Below are 19,792 nucleotides of genomic sequence, written 5' to 3'. Positions count from 1 at the left end.
GTCTGCCTCTGCCCCCTTCCTCCTCCTCCTCCTCCTCTACTTGTGGGGCGGCGAACCCAGAAGTGACAGCGACGACCGCCTCAACTTCCCACCCTCTCCCGCCCTGCCAGCATCACTTAAGGGAAGCAGAAGCGGCTGTCCATCATCCCACCGGGTGCCCACCACAGCCCTCCGCCTCTCTCCCCGGCGCAGCTGCAACTCCCGCCGCCTGGTGGTTGTGCGGGCCGACCGACTGGCCGCCCTCCCTCGCCGGCAGCGCTGCCCCTCAGCGCGACTTCTGCTCCGGGAGCGTCACCAGCAGCGCTTCGCGGGGAGTTTGGTACCGCCGGCTGCCACACGCCCCCACAACCATCCCCTTGCAAAGGCTACGCTGGCAGCCGCAGCCGCCTCCTCCGCCTCCTCCTCGCCTGGCAACACAGAAAGGCGACCGCGCCGTGAAACAGCGGTGGCAGCGCCGTCTTCCTCTTTCCCCACCACCCTTGTGATAGCTGTCGCTGTTGTCTCCTTAAACTGCTGGTGGTGGCAAAGCAGAAGCGACCGAGGCGGAGCATGCGCGCTCCAAGGCCTCCCGCAAGCGCCCGGATGTTGCTGCCTTTTCTTGTTATTGTGGTTGTGGGGGGCGGGGGGCGTCCTAACGGCCTTCCTGGGAGGCGGGGAGAGGGGCTGTGGGGCCGCAGCCTCAGGGCGCCCGGGCTGGGGGACTAAAGCCCCTTGAACGTGCGCCGCATAAGTGCGCATTGGAAGGGCTGCGCGGGCGGGTGAAGGTCTCTGGGCCAAGCTTCGGGTGGCTTCACCTGGGCAGGCTGCAGACCTGCTCACGCTTCGCCCCAAGGAAGCGCGGCGGGATGCGCGTCAGAGTAAAAGAAAGGGGTCGTCGGAGGGCAATTCTTCCGCGAGGTTCCCGCCGACCCGGACTCGGTCGCGCTAATTCAGAGCACTTTGGTCCGCGTCCTCCCGACGCCAGTGATGCAGGCACAGAGCCTGGCGGTGGCCTGAAGGGGCATCCCTGCTGCTGTGCAAGGTGGCGTAGGGATGTCCCAGGTGGGACGGAGCGCCAGTGCGCCTCCGTTCAGACCTAGGTAGAGGTAGTAGGACGGAAATTCTGCTGCTTTCTTCAAAGTTGAAGCGCTCCAGAGGTGAATTGGAAGAGGTTCCCGTGGGGACAACTGATTAAAGCGGCGACATGGTTAGCTTGTTTGTTTGTTTACTTCTTTGAAGTCATCTTTTCCGCATAAAAGAATTGAGACAGCTGTATTGCAGGAAGCAATGGGGGATAAAGGATGGTGCTGATGCTTTTTCACGGAGGGAGTAGTAAAAGCAAAACGAGGCAGAGTAGGGCAAACCAGGTCTTGGACATGAGCTTAAAATAATTATAACCACAGGGATTATGCTTTCCAGAGGGACATTTTTAAATCTGAGGGGTTTGTTCGTGCTTTCTGTTGATTAAACCATTATACAGGAGGTAGTGATAATGGTTTTCTCTCCTGATTTCTGTGATGTATATTAGCAGTGCCTTCAAGCTTCTGGTGAGATTATTAGATCATTTTAAGGCCAGTTTATCTGGAAATTATCTTTGAAGAGAGATGTATCCCACCAGATCTTAGCATGTTTTAAAGCGAATGTAAAGTGTAAAATGAAGTATGTCTAAAAAATTAAATTGCAATGGTTAAAACTAATGCAAAAACTTATTTTAGTTAAAAGCAAGAATTGTATTGGACACCTTAAGACTTTTAGAGCACTCTTATGTTTCAGACCCAGAAATTTAGCAGATAATGTAAGTGATAATGAAGCCTTTAATACTATGGAGACATACTCCAAGGTAAGTGAATGTAGTTTTCTGACTCTAGAGTATTTGAGCATAATCAAGGCAGATTTAAACTTTGTGAGCCAGCTAAAGTAAATATCCATAAGCATGCTTAGCATTTCTCTCTCTCTCCTCTAAACTCTTTTGTAGGTAAAAGGTATCTGAGCTCTTCAGTCATTGTGGAGAGAACTTTGGGAAAAGAATAACAATCAGGTTAACTGTTAAAACTCTTGTGTCTTATAAAACATGAAACTGAATAAACCAAGGCCTGTTTTACGGCAAAATGAAATGGGATTAAAGGGACAATATGTGGTATTGCATCTTGACCTAACAGCTATTAGCAGCACCTAATCAGTGCTAGCTGAACTTGAAAAAAATTATGCAGGATTGAATCAGGAGACACCAGGAAAATGCAGGACTATAGACTGGACTGAGAACTTAAATAAACATCCAGAAAAAAGGCAAACTGATTTCTATATTACTGCCAAGAACAATGCATAGACATTAACATGTAATCACCAGGAATCAAAGTCAGTTTGATGGAGTCTTTATCTTTGTATCCTGATATTGATAGAATGGGCTGTTCCACTAAAAGTTTAGGTGTCAGAAGACATTATTCAATGCTCCCTTTAAAAACAGTGTAAAATAAAAGTCTGGTATAACAAAGAAAAGAAGGACTAAAATCTGTTTGGCAAGATTTCAGAAGTGGTTTGCCATTGCTTCCTTCCTAGGCTGAGAGAGAGTGACTGGCCCAAGGCCACCCAGCTGTTTTTTTGCCTAAGGCAGGACTAGAATTCACAGTCTCCTGGTTTCTAGCCTGGTGCCTTAACTATTACACCAAAATGGCTCCCAGGAATATTTTACCCCTTCAGTAATTTGAAGTAATATGTGTTCTACTGCATTAGGATTCTATCACTAGGGCTTATTGCCTGCCATAAAAGATATAAGTGTACTCAGTCTCTTGAACATCAAAGCAAAGTATGTTTGAAGTTAGACCCTATTTTTATGTTGGTTGCTGCAAAACCAACTTAAAAAACAAAGCATTTGTCTCTTACCCTGCCTCTTGAGGATACTGGAATTTGGAAGAAGATAAATTTTAGAATTTTAGAAACTCAGACTTTTATATCAAAATCCACTGTTTTTGATATAGAAGTAGGGATGCCCATACATAAATCATCTTGAACTAGTGCTCCATTCCTGAGAACTGTGTCCTAATAGGCTGACATAAAAAATGATAAATATTAAAATTTAGTATTTTAAAAACTATATAATACTGAAACTTAATGTTGTTGGCATTTTTTGTATGCATTTATTTTACATATATATGTGTGAGTATATACTAACTAATCAAATTCATAAAAGCATTTGGATTACATCCTTTCTGTCCAGTCTTATAAATGTTCACTGAAACCTAAGTCCTATCAAGTTTGATAGGACTTACTGTCAGATAAGGAGTTGTAGGATTAAAGGAGTGAAAGATACAGATGCAAAGGAGAAAAGGTATGTAAGAGCATGCAGGAATGCTCTCATAACATTTGTTAACTCCTTAAAGCAGCTGCATCTTTTTTCTGAATCATGCAGCTGTGCTCCACAGCTGTAGCACAGTCCTGAGAATATATATTTTTGATTTCTGAGATGCCAGCTGGTCCTGCTTGTATGCTCATGCCTACTCCAAACTATCTCTTCTCCTTTGAACATGAAATGCTATAAATTCTATAAGATAATACCATTAAGGTGCACAGTTTTGGCAAGGAAATGCCTGTGGTTCCTATTGTTTTGGGTTTTATACTGTATTATTTTTATGTTTTAAGTGTACAAGATTTAGAGAATGTATTTTATAGAGATCTTAGAAATGTAAATAAATAAGCTAATGAATGGTGGGTATCTGTAGCCCTCTATATCATATAATAGGTTATCATATTGCATTCTACAATAAGTAAACCTTGAGATCTGTTTATGTTATATTTGACATAACGTGTGTTATGGATATTTGATCATACCTCAGTTGTTGGAGCTTGGAACAATATATTTTTTGCTGATTTCTACCCATGCCATCACCAGTTTTTTAAAGAGGAGATTTATGCACCAAGCTCTTGTCCACAAGTAAAATATATGGATTTAGAAATAAATGAAAATGAATTTAATATGCTTCACGAAACATAAACCATTACCATATGTTTTACTGGAAGGTGTTGCAACAAGGCTTTATATAATTTCTATAATCAATATGTCATGAAAATGTCAAAAGCAGTGTGTTCATAACCACACTCTGAATGTTATGTGCTTTGAAAAATTTAGAATAAGCCACTGCAGTGGAAGTAGAGTACTATTGCCTATATGGAGCATCAGAATCTATGAGATTGCACAAGAATTGTGGGCCTGTTGAGGATTATGTGGAAATGGGAGAGTAATGTAGGTTGGTATTGCTATGAAAGGAACATCACTGCCAGAGTAGAAACATTGAATGTTACTTCCTGGCACTGTGTAGAAGGCAGAAGGAAAGAATCTGAATATGATGCACCTTAGTGTTGTCAGACAAGCTGATAAAAATATCTGTCTGACAGTATCCTTTTCTAAGGGGATTGCAGATGATAGAGGAAAGCAGTGGGTCACTTGACTAATCAAGCAGTGGCTGGTACTACAGTTGTGACAGCGTGTCTCCAAAGATAGGAATATCAGTTTAGAATCAGATTGCTACATCTATTCTGATTACCAAGTGTCATCTGCAACAATTTAAGGGAAGTGGGCAGGAAATAATTTCACAGTTGTGGAGGTTTAGGTTGCTGAAATCAAGCCTACGTTGGTCTTAAATTTTGTTCATGTTCACTGGTGTATTTTAAAAGGACATTGTTTCGTTAAACCTCATGAAGCCCAAACAAACCTTTCATTCCTGACATCTGGACAGTTCATGGAGATAACTGCTTCACTTTCCTCACTATAAAGATAGACGTTGATTTGACAGAGGGGGACAGATAGGCATGGAGAGAAGAAAGTGGCTGAGTGTCTGTTGCCAAATTGAGCCAGAAGGATGATTGGGTGATACTGAAGCTGCAGAGCATTGTAAATCCATGTTAATTGTCTTTTGCCTACTTAGGTTGCATGTATGTCACTCTGAACAGTTTTAGCACCGCCACTGTATGTCTTTTCCCACCCTCATCTGAACACACAGTTGTTTTATTCCAGCCTTATCCAGAGCAGCATGAGCCAGCTAATTTGGAACAGGAGATTATGTTTCTTCTCTTTCTTTCCCTTAATTCATTTCTCATTTTCTGTTTTTTCTTCAGGATTTTAGCTTGGTTGCCTTTGCAGTAAATTCCCTGAGGTTTGTCTCTGGCCATTCTTGTAATTCTATCAGTGTTTGAAGGAGTAATTTATTTTTCTGCTTATCCAAATCTTCTTTTAGCCATTGCAAGGACTTAATTAATTTCTTTCCTACAGTCTAAAAATGCATGGTACTGTTTCCTTTTGTTTCATTGAGTTCTAGTTGCTGCTCTGTCTTCCACCACATATCAGCATTGGCCAGCTTGGAATTAATGAGGACAGCTTCTTCAACGGAGTATCTGCTTCTTTTTCTCTTACCAGTAAAAGAATAATAAAACGTTTTTCCCTGCCTGCATCTAGATATAATTTCATCTTTTGTTAACATATACTGCCCCTTTATCATTACTGCACATTTTTATAAATTCACTGTTTAGAAATAAGTAGCATTTGTGTTAATAACAGGTTATCCTTGTTTCTTTAAGCAGATACTGTCAAATTAATGTGTTCTGCACATTCATACCTAGGCATATTGGTCTCATTGAACTCAAAGGGTTTTTTTTGAGTAGGCAGGAATAGTGCACATATGTAAAAATATGTATCTGTTCACTAGAATGACAGGATACAAATGTTTTTAATAAATGTAAAAAAGAGAAAAAGACCAGGATTTGTAAAGTGGCCACAACTAGAAACTCTACATTCTGTATTCCTTGTGTTTTTCTGGGCAACTATGTGGAAGTAGTTTGCTGTTACCTTTATGTTCTATGTTGTTTCAGAATTCTAACTCTGCTTAACTATTTGTGATCAACCAGGTTAGCTGATTTAAAAATTAGACAATTATTGGTTTCAGAGAGCAATTAATGCCAGAATAATACCACACTCTTCTAATCTGGACCATATTTTACTGAATTGTCAAGGACAATGTGGATAGTCATGGAGGCATTAGTAATGGCAATGAGACATTCCATGTGTACGGAAGTGAAAATGTTGTTCTATATATTTTAGCATGAGAAGTCGACATGCTTAAATATGCAATAATTCCAATTAAGTTTTGATTTTTCTTACATTCTTCAGACATTTGAATCAAGTGTACAAGTCATAATAAGAGCCAAATATGTTGTGATTTTCAGTTTCTCAAATACAGAAATATATACTCTATATCTTGATGTGTATTAAAGTTGGCTGTTCCAGATGTAAATGAAAGGGTACAGTTAACTGGTATTCTATAAAGAAATGACTGCAAAGAAGATGCTTTTCACTGAAAAGTTTTTAAACATACTGGACACAATGACTTGTATGGGCACTTCATTCAAGTCAGATAGCAATCTGTAAAAAATAGCTCTCATTAGTAACAAATTAAAGTACATACATAAATTCAAAACATGAAGTAGATTCAGTTGATACAATCTCAGTATATGATATATAGGATTAAGGAAAACCCAGTATAGTGTGTTTATACACTGTGGCTCAGTAGATAGCAGCACTTGATGAAACTTATCTGGGTTCAGTAGTTGATCAACCACCCAGAGTTGCTGGGAGTCAAGTAGTGTAAAAATCTAATGATTAGGCCAGGAATCTTGTGACAGGTTAGTCTAACAAGCTAGACAGGAGCTGTTTTTTTTTTTTTTTTTAAAGCCCATACTGTATGCAGGAAAACTTGCATGGACATATCTATTTAGTCACCAGGATGCCAGATTGACTTGAACAAATCTTTACTCATACGTTGCACTGTGCCATGATTTGGTTTGCTTGTCTTTGTATATTGTGTGAAGCCAGCCATCATAGTTTAAAACATAAAATATGGCTTAATACATTGTACAAATGCAAAGATGATGCACCTTGACAAGTAATCATAAGGCTGTATAGAATAAACAGAAAAAAATAGCGAATTAAACATTTGAAAGAATTTCTTCATTGAACATGCATTCCTTCTTCACAAAATATAATCACATGGGGTTTCAGATCTGATGTAACATTCTCATTCCAGGTTCCACTGTTTATTATATTTTTAATCCCCATATCACATAGATTACAAAATTATCTGTGTATTTACAAAGTTATTTCTGAGCTGGCGGGCTACTGAAAAGCCTAAAGGTTCCCCAGAAAGCTCTAATGAGTCTTACCCTGCTTTAGGTTTAGTTTCTTATCTGGTGTAACGTTTGGAGAATGAGATATAATATTTGATGTTCATTTTAATCTAGAGAAATATATTGTACATCTTGATTAAATGAAATGCTGTAAACTGGATGATAGTCTTCCCCTCAAAACAAAAAGGGGGGGAGGTACAAAGCTACATGGCAAAATCATTACTTTTATATATTTCTAAATGATAATCATACATTTTGAAAACGTTTCAAAGCAGTGTTCAGCTTTAAAAAATACACAAATTGTATGCTTTTCTTCTTACTGTAAGTGTAGCACATTTTATTGACACTATCTTACAGCAGCGTCATTTCACTTTATGATATAGGAGTAATTTTCTATAAGGCAATTACTAGCGGAATTTCTCTACAACATTTACTAATATATTACAATTATAATGGTTGGATTATGGGTAGTTCAAATTGGAAGGTTAAAGTGATACAAGGGCAGGATATTAATGATATGAAATCTCCAAGTTACATAGCAACCAGACCTTTATTGTGTATTGCATAAAGAAACTAGCATCTCTAGCAAGTATGGAAATTGCACCATCTAAACTGAACATATCAGTAAAATTGTAGAAGGCATTTAAAAATCTCTATTATTGTATTTTACAGATTCAATTTAACACATAAAGCAATATTAAACTCCATACATCAAAAGAACAGACTAATTCATATTTTTGGTATCTAAGTCCATGATTATCGATGCTCCAGGATATGTACATTCTCTGAAAATATGCTCTGCAGTGTATGCATTCCCTCTAGTAATTATTACTGACTATTGTGATTAGCTGTGTAATCAGGTGCTCAGAATGTGACTTTGGAGGTATAGTCTTTTCCCCTCTTTTTCAGAAGCAGTGAGGAAAAAAATTAAAATGTGAGGGTTTTTTTAAACCACTATTGGTTAAAACACTAGTAGTGTTTTAAAACCACCAGCTCTTGCAGTCTTTGGGAGCGGCAGACAATCAATTCATTCGTATTGCCTCTGCCCAAGGTTGATGTTTTAGGAATACCAGTTGGTGTGCAACTCATAGGAAATCATAGGATTTTTTTAAAAAATACAAAAATATTCAAGGGGAACTTTTTTATACCTGAGAAGAAAAGGTCAGAAGCTCCATAACTTTTCTAAACAAACTCTTTTCTTGGATGGATGAAATAAACATGAGTAGTGATGCGTTACGCTGTCTTCCAAGGCAGTCAAGAACAACTAAGATAACTATTCATCTGCCAGTAGGCAGATAGAGTAATTTAATTACTTTGTTAATCCATGTATTGTTCCTGTTAATCTGTAATGCTACATTAGTCTATAACAACTACATACATAACATATAAAGCTCATAATATTGCAGCTATAAATTAAGGTTTTTATTATAATCTGTTTAGTAGTTGCCTTATGATATCCTGTGATTAAGATAAGGAATAAAAATAGTATTACTATATAATAGTGTCTGTATAGCATTTTGGAGGAATCAGATATGCTTGCAATGAATGTCCAAACTCTGTCCAGAGTTGCTAGGAATACAGTGCCTTTAAAGTTGTGCCAAACCTGATCCCGCATATGCATAGCATGAACAAAATTGATTGGTAGGAGCAGGTGGGGTGTTCAGCTTGTACTATCAAATGTACATGTTTGGCGTAGTGGTCAAGTTGGGGTTTTCTTTGTTCCACTGCCTGTTCTGTTACGTTTCTATGTTTATTTTTTTTTAATTAATATAATTAATTTTTTAAAGTAAGTGCATAAAAATAAACTTAAAATAACCAGAAAGCAGGCACTTCTGTGGCCATGTGTGAATGAATGGATGGGCTGATCTATCCTAAAGGTATGCAATATATAGAAGGTAGAGAAGGAGTAAAGGGAAAACTTTTAATAAAACACTTGGTTTCTACTAATGAAGTCACAGGTTCAGTCACTGGCATTTCTAATTAAAGCAATCTTAAATATTAGAAAAGATTTTGTATTACAAATCCATCAAGCTAGAATATGACAGGATTCAGACATTAAAACACCATGTGGTTTGTTTGGTTTTGTCTTGGCATGTTGCACATATTGCTATGTGTGAACAGCATTAAAAAATAGTAATACTGCTCTGGAACTTCACTAAAAGTTAAAGTTGTGTCTGTTTGAATGAGAAAACTGGTTTTCTGATAAAATGTATTTTAAAATTTTAATATTTTAAATAAAACTGATCCATGTCTTGATCTTAGAACTTTTTTTAATCATAAGGTTTATCCTAACAACATTCAAAGCAATAGTAAAGGAAGAAGCTGAATGCTATAGAATGTTTACTTTCTCCACTGAACATCTATTGCACATTGTGATACATCTATAATTGTTGGAGGAAATTCTATATTTGCAAGATTGATGTCAAAATATTTCATTACTACATTTAGAGGAAGAGCAAGTATACAAACTTAAAAATATGCCATCTGTATTATCTTTTCAATCACCCATGAAAAACATCTCCCATGTTCTGATTGTTGAAGTATACCCCCACGGGATTTACAAGCACTTCAGGAACTGCGCATAGATCCATGTACTGATCAGATGCATGCAGAAGACCCCACTGCAGCTGCTTGTTTACCATCATGTCTCCATTCATTTCTTTGGACGTAATAGCTCTATGCTCAGGATTGAATATGTGGAGTGTCCTCCCTTAAAGTAAATGGAAAAGCCTGGATGAGTAAGGGAACTATGTGGACTTCAGAAATGGTGAAGGGAAAACAATCATATATACTGTTGTGCACAAAAGAGGCTTTTAGACATGGTAAGATGTAGCTCATGTATTTATGTACTCATCATTGCTGATATATACCTGTGAAGCAGGTGCTGGTTGCCATTTTATGTTTTATATTTATATATTGTATTTGCTTATTGTTATATGGTGGGGGGGTCCCCCCCTTTTTTTTTTATGCCGTGCACCACCCAGAGTCTCATTGTTTGAGTTGGGCAACCTTATAAACCTTAAACATAAATAAGCTATGGTTTATTTGTTTTATTTATCTAATACTATTGCTTCCCTTCAAAACCCCTTTGACTATTTCTGCTGCAAGGGATTTTATTTTTTCTTGCAGGATGAGCAAGATTAGAAGAGTCTTTGCATTGTGGGCAAGAGGCCTGATAACATACTCTACAGCCAAAGAAAGTAAACCATAGAGAAAAGGATGGAATTTTCTCAGAATTGCTACTGTATTCTTCAAGTACAGGTATATCAGTATGGCACAAATAAGCAATATTAATCTTTCTCCAGCTGTAGAATAGTCATAGAAATTCACTGATTTCCAGACCAGTCTTTTAAGTTACAGAAAGGCTGGGAGAGGTCTTAGCTCTGCAATGTGACCTGAACATTTATAAACTCAAACAACCTAGTGGAGGAACAGATAAATCACATTTGAATAATGATAACCCTCCAGTGAAAATGCCTTGCCCTTTTCTAATTAAGACTGCTAGGTTTTAACTTTTTAACACTTTGGCTGATCTTCTGTGATCATATTTGAGAGAGAGTGATGTGCTCTGCAAACCTGTAGGTCAGCTTCATTTACAACTTTTTTTAATCTTTCTATTTGAATGCTTAAAATACCAAGTCCACTTAAATGCTCACAAAGAGATGATAAAGTATATGTGGATTAGACTGGCCATGGCCAAATCATTTTTTTGAATTTTCAGCCTTATTTCTCATTCTATATAAGGGAATTCAACAGAAGAGGTTTCCTGACACAGGTTCAGTAGGTAGCCTCAAAAACTTACTCCTGAACATTATTTGCTAAAGTATGGGAGATTATTGATTAAGAGGACCTATGCAATAAGAGGAATTGAATGGGAGGGACTTGGACATGGGTTTTGAGTCATGTGCTACTACTTTGTTTGGGTATTAAGAAATAACGTTAGGTGACGTGTTGTTTTTATTGCATTTGAACTGGATATTTTATGAAATCAGACTACAATGCATATTGTCATCTGAAAATGTTTAATTCTCCAGATGGTGTTGGACTTCAGCTTTCTACCTGGCATAGTCAGTGGTTATGGATGATGGGAGATAATCAAACATCTGGAGACAAACGTTTCCCCCACTCCTGAAGCAGAAATAGATGTAGAATGTTTTTTTAATTTGATTTGTAATTGTATGGTACATCCTGGTACAGACAAGTCATAAATACATTACCTGAGAGATAAATACTGTCCTAGAATTTAATAAATCAATAACATTTAGTTCCATCACTTTAACTACACAATTAAAACTAAGATCTAGTTCAACAAACGTTCTTCCTGCTCTTAAGTTTGTTGACATATGTATTAGGTAGCAAGAAAAACTTCTTCTTTATTTCATTTTCCTGCAGAATGAATGCAAGCTACATATGATATTTAGCTTTTTCATTCTTTTCTACTCTACCAAAAGCTTTGAACATAGTGACAATTTTTCATAAAGTCCATAAATTTTTTAAAAAAATCTCTGATAACAAACATGATCTATATAGCTGTGAGAAAAGAATCACCAAAGTGTTCTAGTGTGGAGAATAGGAGACCAGCCTGTTATATACAATCTGGTGGCTGTTTTAATTTGACAGTAAACATGCTTTACATGGCAAAGAACCAAACAGCTGATAAAACAATAATACAACATCACCATAGTCAATAAGCCTAATCATGTGTTCACAACTAAGAAACTGTACTAGATCTTGTCTACAAAATGGTAACTAACATCAAATAATCTGTTCTGATTTACCCAATTTTTGTTATTAATTCTTTCTGGTGATGACAGCCTATCTCACTGAGTGAATAAAGCAGTACTTATCTCCTCAGCTAGTAGAAAACAGGAAAGATCTCACTGTTTGTGTATGCTGGGAGTAATATAAAACTTGCTAAATGGAAATAACATTTGCAAATGTCTGACATTATTACTCTTACATTATTTATTTATATGTCACATTTATATAGCCGCCCATCTCTCACAAAGCGACTCTGAGAATATTAGGATTCTAGAAGTCAATTAACATTTATGCAGTGTCCTTGCCTGAACCTTTATAGAAATTTGTTGATATGAATAACTATAAAAAGATTAGGAGACACAAAAGAAAAATGGTTTTGATGCTAAGTTATATTTTCATGTAAGAGCAGGAATGCTTTTGGACAAACCTCACTCTTTCTTTTGTTTCTACTGGATATTCCTACCATCTTCAAAGGGGTAAGGTTCATCTGTGGTCTAGATGATAACTCAAAACAGCTGTTTTCTTATGGTTCTTTTAAACAGAAGTAGATAGTCCTTCTGAAGGCATGTAGCTACCTAATTTTACTTACTTGAGATTTAATAGGACATATGTGTCCCTGAAACTATTTGGTAACTCTACACAAATCTTCCTGGGAGATGAATCTTGTGTTGGAATAGAGTTTATAAATGAGATGAAGAAAATTTCCTGGGATGATTGTTGGGCTTCATGTTTTGACTTGATAGGCATTTAGAATAGTGCAGGCCTGCACAACCTGTAGAGGGGATAAATTCAAAATCATCGCCAGCTGCAAAGGAATACCCAGCATGCCAGTCAGCTGTGTGGCTAGTGGAGTGATGGCAGTGTTGGAGTTGGCAGTGACGGTGAGCCCTAGAGATGCTCAGTGGCGTGTCTTTCGGCACAGCAGCGGAGTTGAATTTATTACTTTTTAAAAACACCAGCGGGCTGCGCAAAGCCGCTTGGGCCACATGTTGTGCAGGCCTGGTTCTATTTTGGGCTATGCTGCAATTAATGAAACTGTAGCTCAAACACAATCCTTGCATTTTGCTAGAAAAAGTTATAAAAAAAAAACTTTTCAGAGAGGACATAAAAGAAGGTCAGTCCAAGAGATAGGACTAGAAACAAGGCTATAGAACTCACAGGTACATTCATTAACGTTAATATATTAACAAAACATAATAATTTGTACCTGAGAATACTTCAAAAGGTAAAATATAAAATTGGCAGTGGATAGAAGATTCAAGCAAAAACCAACAACACTTCTTTGTATAACCAGCAATTAATTTACTAGGCAGAGAAATTCTCTTGCTTTTTTTTTCTTTACCAGATCTCATTCAATTTGATGAAAGAAAAATTGCGTCAAAATTTATTTGAATATGATATTATTGTACTTATTTAGTTAAGAGCTTACCAAGAGATGCATGGGAATGTCCTGTCTTTCATCATACAATAATCTTTCCAGCGATCTGCAGCCTTTCCAGCTTCCCCACAATTCAGTTCAATCCCAAAGGGAGATATTACAGAAGATCTCCTCTAGGGCTTTTTCAGTGTACTGGTCAATGAAAGGGGGAAATCCCATCCATGAGAAATAGTTGGAGAGTTGTTTTCTTCCCTCAGATAAATTTAAAAAACTGTTCCCCATTTTTGTTGCCCTACATCTGGTGCAGAATTGTTAAAGGCTACATGCATCTATGATTAGTGTTGAATGTGTAGCAAGATACCATCAGCTGTAATATGATCACTGACAGTCTCATTCAACTCAGGCTCAATTTTATTTATTTATTTATATTTCAGATTTAGATACTGCCTATCTCACAAAAAGTTACTCTTTTTATTTCACAATAAAACAGCAATAAATATTAAAATACAATAAAAACAATAAAAAATACAATAAAAACAGAATAAAAACCAAACACATACACAAATAATATCTTCCAAGATGTTGATGGTCAGTAAGAAGTTAACATACAGGAGCATCTTCAAGGTGCTAGCCACCCCCAGGGTTGGTTGCCCTTTTTTTTGCCCCATGCCAGTTGGCAGAGCCAGGTCTTGACTGCTTTCCGGAAGGACAAGAGAGTTGGGGCCTGCCTCACTTCTGGAGGGAGAGTATTCCATAGGGCGGGGGCCACGGCAGAGAAGGGTCTCTTTCTGGACCCCACCAGTCAACATCTTTTCATCAACAGGGTCCGCAGCATACCCTCCCTGCCTGGCCAGGTGGGCCGGGTGGATATAATGGGGGTGAAATGGTCCCTCAGGTAACCTGGTCCCATGCCATGTAGGGCTTTAAAGGTGATAACCAACACCTTGAATTGGATCCAGAAGCAAACTGGGACCCAGTACAACTCACGTAGCAAAGGTGTAACAATTCCTAGAAATGTCTAGATATCTGTCTCAAGCTGGTGGACATACCTAATATTATTGCCTCTTATTTTCCCCACAACAACAACAATCCTGTGAGGTGGGTTGGGCTGAGAGAGTGTGACTGGCCTAAAGTCACCCAGCCAGCTTTCATGCCTAAGAACCCACACTCTCCAGGTTTCTAGGCTGGCACCTTAACCACTACACCAAACTGGCTCTCTTGTCTCTCAGGCTAGAACAGTGTTTCCCAAACTATGAGGTGTACCTCTCTTGGGGAGGTGCACACAGAGTCCAGGAGAGGGGTGAAAAGCATTTTAGTTACATTGTTACAATAAACACACCTTTCCCAAAGTTTCATTGTATTGTTTTCATTGTTCCTTTGTGTTCATTTTGGTGTTTGAATTTTTAAGGGAGGTTTATATGTTAAGATTACACTAAAGGGAGATATGATGGCAAAAAGTTTAGGAACCCCTGATCTAGAAGGATTGTTCCTTTGGTTTCAAAGTGAAAAGAGTATTTCAGAGCAGACATAGTACACGTTACAATTCTTTAAGCCAAATGTCTTTTTTCCAAGGATTGCACTGTAGCTGTGGAGAACAGCCACATGTTCCTGGGAAAAGAAGCCACTGCTTTAAGGAACTGCCAATAGATGCTACATGAGGCACCTTTTCTCCTTTGAATTCAAAGTCCTGCACAGCTCTCTTTCCTATCTCTTCAAGTTCCTGGGAATTACATGTTTGAACATGCCCTCAGCACAAATCTTCTATTTAATGTTCTCCTCTAAACAAGAAACATGCCTGTTTCCTTTGTTCAGACTTTCAGAATCTTATAAGACTTGTCATGTCAATATTTGAATTACTTTACAGAGGTCCAAGTAGTTTTTTTTCAAACAAAATATTGAAAATGAAATAGAATTGATCTACTTAAACACATTTTGTGGTAAAGATAACAAAGGTCTATGTTAAAGCATATGCAAGGTATTTAAGGCAGGTTCAATGTACAATTCTCAGCTGAAAAATGTAAAAATAGTATCACTTGAATGAAATTGATGAATCTTTATATTTGATGGATTAGTTTTTGAACAGAAAATAGAAGCAATGCTGGATTATTACAAATTTGCTTTGCTCATTTGCTAACTCCGAAACCTTTCATTACTCATAACTGCAGATCTTTTTTTCCAAATCCATACTTTTTCCCCTTACATTATTGTTGCTTGATATTTCATTGCTAACTATTTCTGCTGACCGGGACACCTCCCAAACTGGCGTGCAGCTTGGAAGATATCCTCAATTGCGTTCATGTCTTGCTTCTTTTGGGGGCTAGAATACAATAAGTACAGTACTTGCAAAGGGCTCTTATTTGCATGTACTAACTTGCTTTTATTTTAAAAAATATAGCAGCAGTATTAGTGGCTTAAAAAGGCTTTAAAACATAATTGCTAATATATGCAGCACTACTAGTTGGAAGCAGAGTAGATAACCTTAATCCTTTAGTTTACTGATTTAGACAGCTGTGTTATAATAATGCCTGTTAAGATAACAGTGCTCTCTGTAAGGTATTCAAAGTACTTATATTACACCATCTCAGTAATACTTACTATATACTTGAAAAATGCATGAACATCCCTTGGGGGTCCAGGGGCTACCCTGTAGGTTTTTTGAGTGACCAAGAAATTGAGTGGTTGGGAATATGTGCCAAGTAGGCAGGGTTGTCACACGTGGGAAGAGCCACAATATTCTCTTTCTCCCTGGTTAGGCAGGAGTTTGGGCCTCTTTTTCTTTTCTTAAAAAACATCAATACAATTTTAGTGCATGCTCTTTATCATACAGAGTGTCTGGCACAGAATCTGTAATGTCTGCTGAGCATTCAGTTCCAATGCTATCTTCACTTGCTGGTAGTAAAGACATATTGAACTCCAGGGGCCTGTGTCTGAGTAAACCTGCAGTGGGATTATGTTGCTATACTGTTAACCTCCAGGACTGCTCAGAAGCATAGACCTAGCTTCCTGGAATGTAGCTTACAGTGATTTAGCTTTTGGTGCTTATATATATTACAAACTGATTCTGCCTGATGGTAGCTTGACAATTAGATGTATTCTCAGGGCCAATTCATACAACTTTTGGGCATATAGCCAGCCACTTTTCTTCTGGGCTAACATTTTCATCAGCCTGGATTCTAGCATGTTCTCATCAAATGGGTATCCAAACAGTGTTATAAGCATAAATTCTGATTCAACATCATTATGAAAACAAACATTAACAATCGCCCAATAAATGTGTAGCAGCCAGTTCTGGATCTCTGTTTGCGGGATCTGATGACCCCTTTGCCAGAGACACCAGAATACAGACAGACAGAAAAAGCTACAGCAAGAAAATAGGTGGCCAACAACACACAGAAAAAACAGGTAGTTTATATCCATGTACCACCGGTTGAGAACCATTGGATTAAATCAGTGTCTCCATAACATCTCAGAAGGCAAACAAATCCATGTAAGGGATGCGGGGGGGGGGGGGGGACTGAAAAAGTGGGTATCTGAATGTGAATAAATTTGGTTCCTCGCATTAAGATGTGGTAGGCAACCTTTTTTGAGCTCATAGGCCAATTTTAATTTTCTATGCTTGTTCCAGATGCTCTTACAAAAAGGCTGCTAGGCAGAACTTGCTCCTACAGAAAGGTTGCCAGGGTGGGCATGGCCAGTCACAAAACACCCATTTTGCTAGAAGGCAAAGTAGTGATTTTCATCATTACCAACCTTCTAGCTGCCCAGGATGCTCTCTACCAGTCTAGTTTGTCTTTTTTTCTGAGCAGATTACTGCTTTGCATTTTCTAAAAATGCCTAGGGGGGCTATGGGAGACCTGTAGGCATTCTGTAAATGAAGATAATGCTAGAAGTTCATGCAGTGCTTTACAGCATGCTAGCTTCTCATTTAAAAAAAAAAAGTAAAATAATACTTAAATATTTTAAAGTTAGCTGGGCAAGGAGCTGGCTTAGCATAAACAGAGGTGTCAGCATACATAAGGGCAATATGTTGCCTACTCTACCTCAAACTGATTTGAGATATTAGCATCAGATAATTAAATATGGTTAGTTGTAGATACCTCTAGTTTGTCCATTGCTGCCACAATGTTGCATTCATTGTTAATATCTGTGCTTCCCTAAATGAATCTAGACTTCCTAGTGTGAAATGTGAAATCTCACAGTTCTTGTTATTTATTTTATGACTATTGTTTTTATCATACTATCTTTCCTCCCTTATTTTCTGTGTTCCAACTTTCTGAACAACTTTGCAGAAAGATCTGTTATATTTTTAATTTCACATCAGCTGAGATGGGTGCCAAAAAGCTCAACCACCCACCTTTGGTCAACAAATATTACTGCAAACAAGCATGAATTGGAAGTGCAGAACAAACGAAGAAATTTTTTTGACAGGCTTCCCTGGTAGTGTAGGAGGATATTCTGCAAGTCTAAAAATACCTTCAGCAGTTTTCATAGACAATTTGAAATATCTCCCTAAGTTCTCACTACAGAAGATGGTCCCAGAGCCCACATGCTGGATCTGACACATGGCTTATAAGAATCTTTTCTTGTACTTCAGTTGCAGAACGGGGGGGGGGGGGGGGGAGTTGATTCTTAGATTTGCATAAGGCCATTGAAGCTCTGTAGCCAACCAAGTTAATGTGTCTTCCCTCTGAAATAAACCTCACATGGTCAATGTTTCTATGCCTTTCTTTACCATTCCTAATAGTGCATGTCTGGTTGTGATGTTTCCATTTACTTAGTTGTAAGCAAGCACAATTTTCCTTCCCATTTGGCTTTTAAAAGTCTCACTTTTATTACAAAATATTAGCTGTCAAGATCTAACAAATTAGGACAGCATATATTGATACATTATGCACACCCCTACAGCATCTTCTATGAGAATGGAAAAATTCCCTTCCAGTACATTATGCATTTGCTCCTTTAAGAGTTTCTAAGCTAATCTCCCCTAATTTCTAAGTAAATCAAGACCCAAATCAGTTTGCTATTGAGTGCCCTGGTCATTTTGTGTGGTCTCCAAACATACCTCTCTTTGTTAAAGACTGACATTTATCCTTTCCTTTTGTAGAACTTCCTATCAATCAGTGGCAGTTCCAAGTGAAAGGAGGTCATAGAAATGGGACCACCTGAATGATCAAAGATTCAGAATACTGCTACAAAATTTGTTGCTATAAGAAATGGTCATGGCCACTCTCTCCAATTGCAATTAAATACATTAATGGAAGATGTGGCTATCATGGCTATGCATTTATTCAGCATTGGATAAAATTGGCTTGCAGCAGAATCATAGAAGAATAGAATTGGACCTAAGAGGACATCAAGTCCAAGCCCCTGCACATTGCAGGATTCACTACACAATCCCCGACAGATGACCATCCAGCCTCTGTTTGAAAACCTCCAGCAAAAAAGAATTGTAGAAATCCCAGTTGCTGAGGAACCTGCAGCCATATCTTGCTTTTGGGTTTTCTATTTTTTTTTTTTTTTAAATCTGCACTCAGTCGTTACCGACTCTGCAGTGACTACTTTTTGGACAAGTCCTTTGCAGTTTTCAAGGCAAGGTGTTTCAGAAGTGGTTTGCCAGTGCCTCCTTCCTAGAGCAGAGCCCAGCTGCCGAGCGCAGGAGGCGGAGTTTTTCGTTGCTTCGCGCCTTTTTCGGGCGAGCGCGGCTTCCGCGCTACCGGCAACTGCTCCCGACTCCTTTTGCAAGGCGCTGCCAGCATTTTTCCTCCCACCGGAGTGAGAGTACCCATTTATCTACTCACGTGAGTTTTCGAACTGTTGGGTTGACAGGAACTGGGGAGGAAGCAGTAGCTTACTTTGCTACACGAAGGCTGGGCTCGAGCCGCTGAAGCGTTGACCATTTCTGGCCAGCAACTTTCAGCATCATTAAGCCGCTGTGCCACCGCGTCCCCCTTGGGTTTTCTATAGACAATCTCTTTTACCACTGTGGGAACAGAATTATATGAGATAGACCTTTATCTGTTCTGGCATTATTATTATAAATTCAATGAAAAATGCATTTAAAATACATTAAAATAATAAATAACTTCCATTTGCTTTTGTAATAGTAGTAACACCCAGTACTGAGTCTAGAATAAACTGTTGCTTGTATTGGGATAAATGAAATACATTGTTATGTAAAAACTGAATTCTATTTTTGATCCAATACACTGAAAAGGAAATATTTGCTTTTTTTTTTTTACAATTATTTTTCATATTGTGATAGCAATGTTACTAGAAGGCAATTCAAAATATATTACAGTAATTCATCATATTCTGCTGAGGTTCTCATTCTGCCAATAATTTAATTAATCCGTTTGGCTAGAAAGAGCTTATTCATTCATGTATGTTGTCACCTTAAGTGAGCCACATTGTTGTTATTCTTTTGTTTCAAATAAATTAGCTTTAGAAGTCCTAATGACAGATATTCCATTAGCTCAACAACATAATGAAAAGCAGAGATAATAA

General features: G+C 38.1%; 1 long non-coding RNA gene across 7 annotated transcripts in view; it reads left to right on the top strand.

Annotated features, from left to right (window-relative positions):
* Positions 1-213: 213 nt before the first annotated feature.
* Positions 214-19,792, top strand: part of LOC148217100 (uncharacterized) — a 57,897-nt gene continuing 38,318 nt past the window's right edge. For all 7 annotated transcript variants that reach the window (XR_015796410.1, XR_015796405.1, XR_015796406.1 and 4 more), the window contains exon 1: positions 214-10,410. This is a non-coding gene — a long non-coding RNA (uncharacterized LOC148217100). The remainder of the gene's footprint in view (positions 10,411-19,792) is intronic.

This window comes from Python bivittatus, unplaced genomic scaffold, assembly GCF_059951505.1.
Source record: "Python bivittatus isolate LINGU-HERP-01145 unplaced genomic scaffold, Pbiv_v1 ctg000020_np1212, whole genome shotgun sequence".
Lineage (NCBI taxonomy): Eukaryota > Metazoa > Chordata > Lepidosauria > Squamata > Pythonidae > Python > Python bivittatus.
Note: the sequence above shows the minus strand (reverse complement) of the source record. Positions and strands in the feature narration are given on the sequence as shown.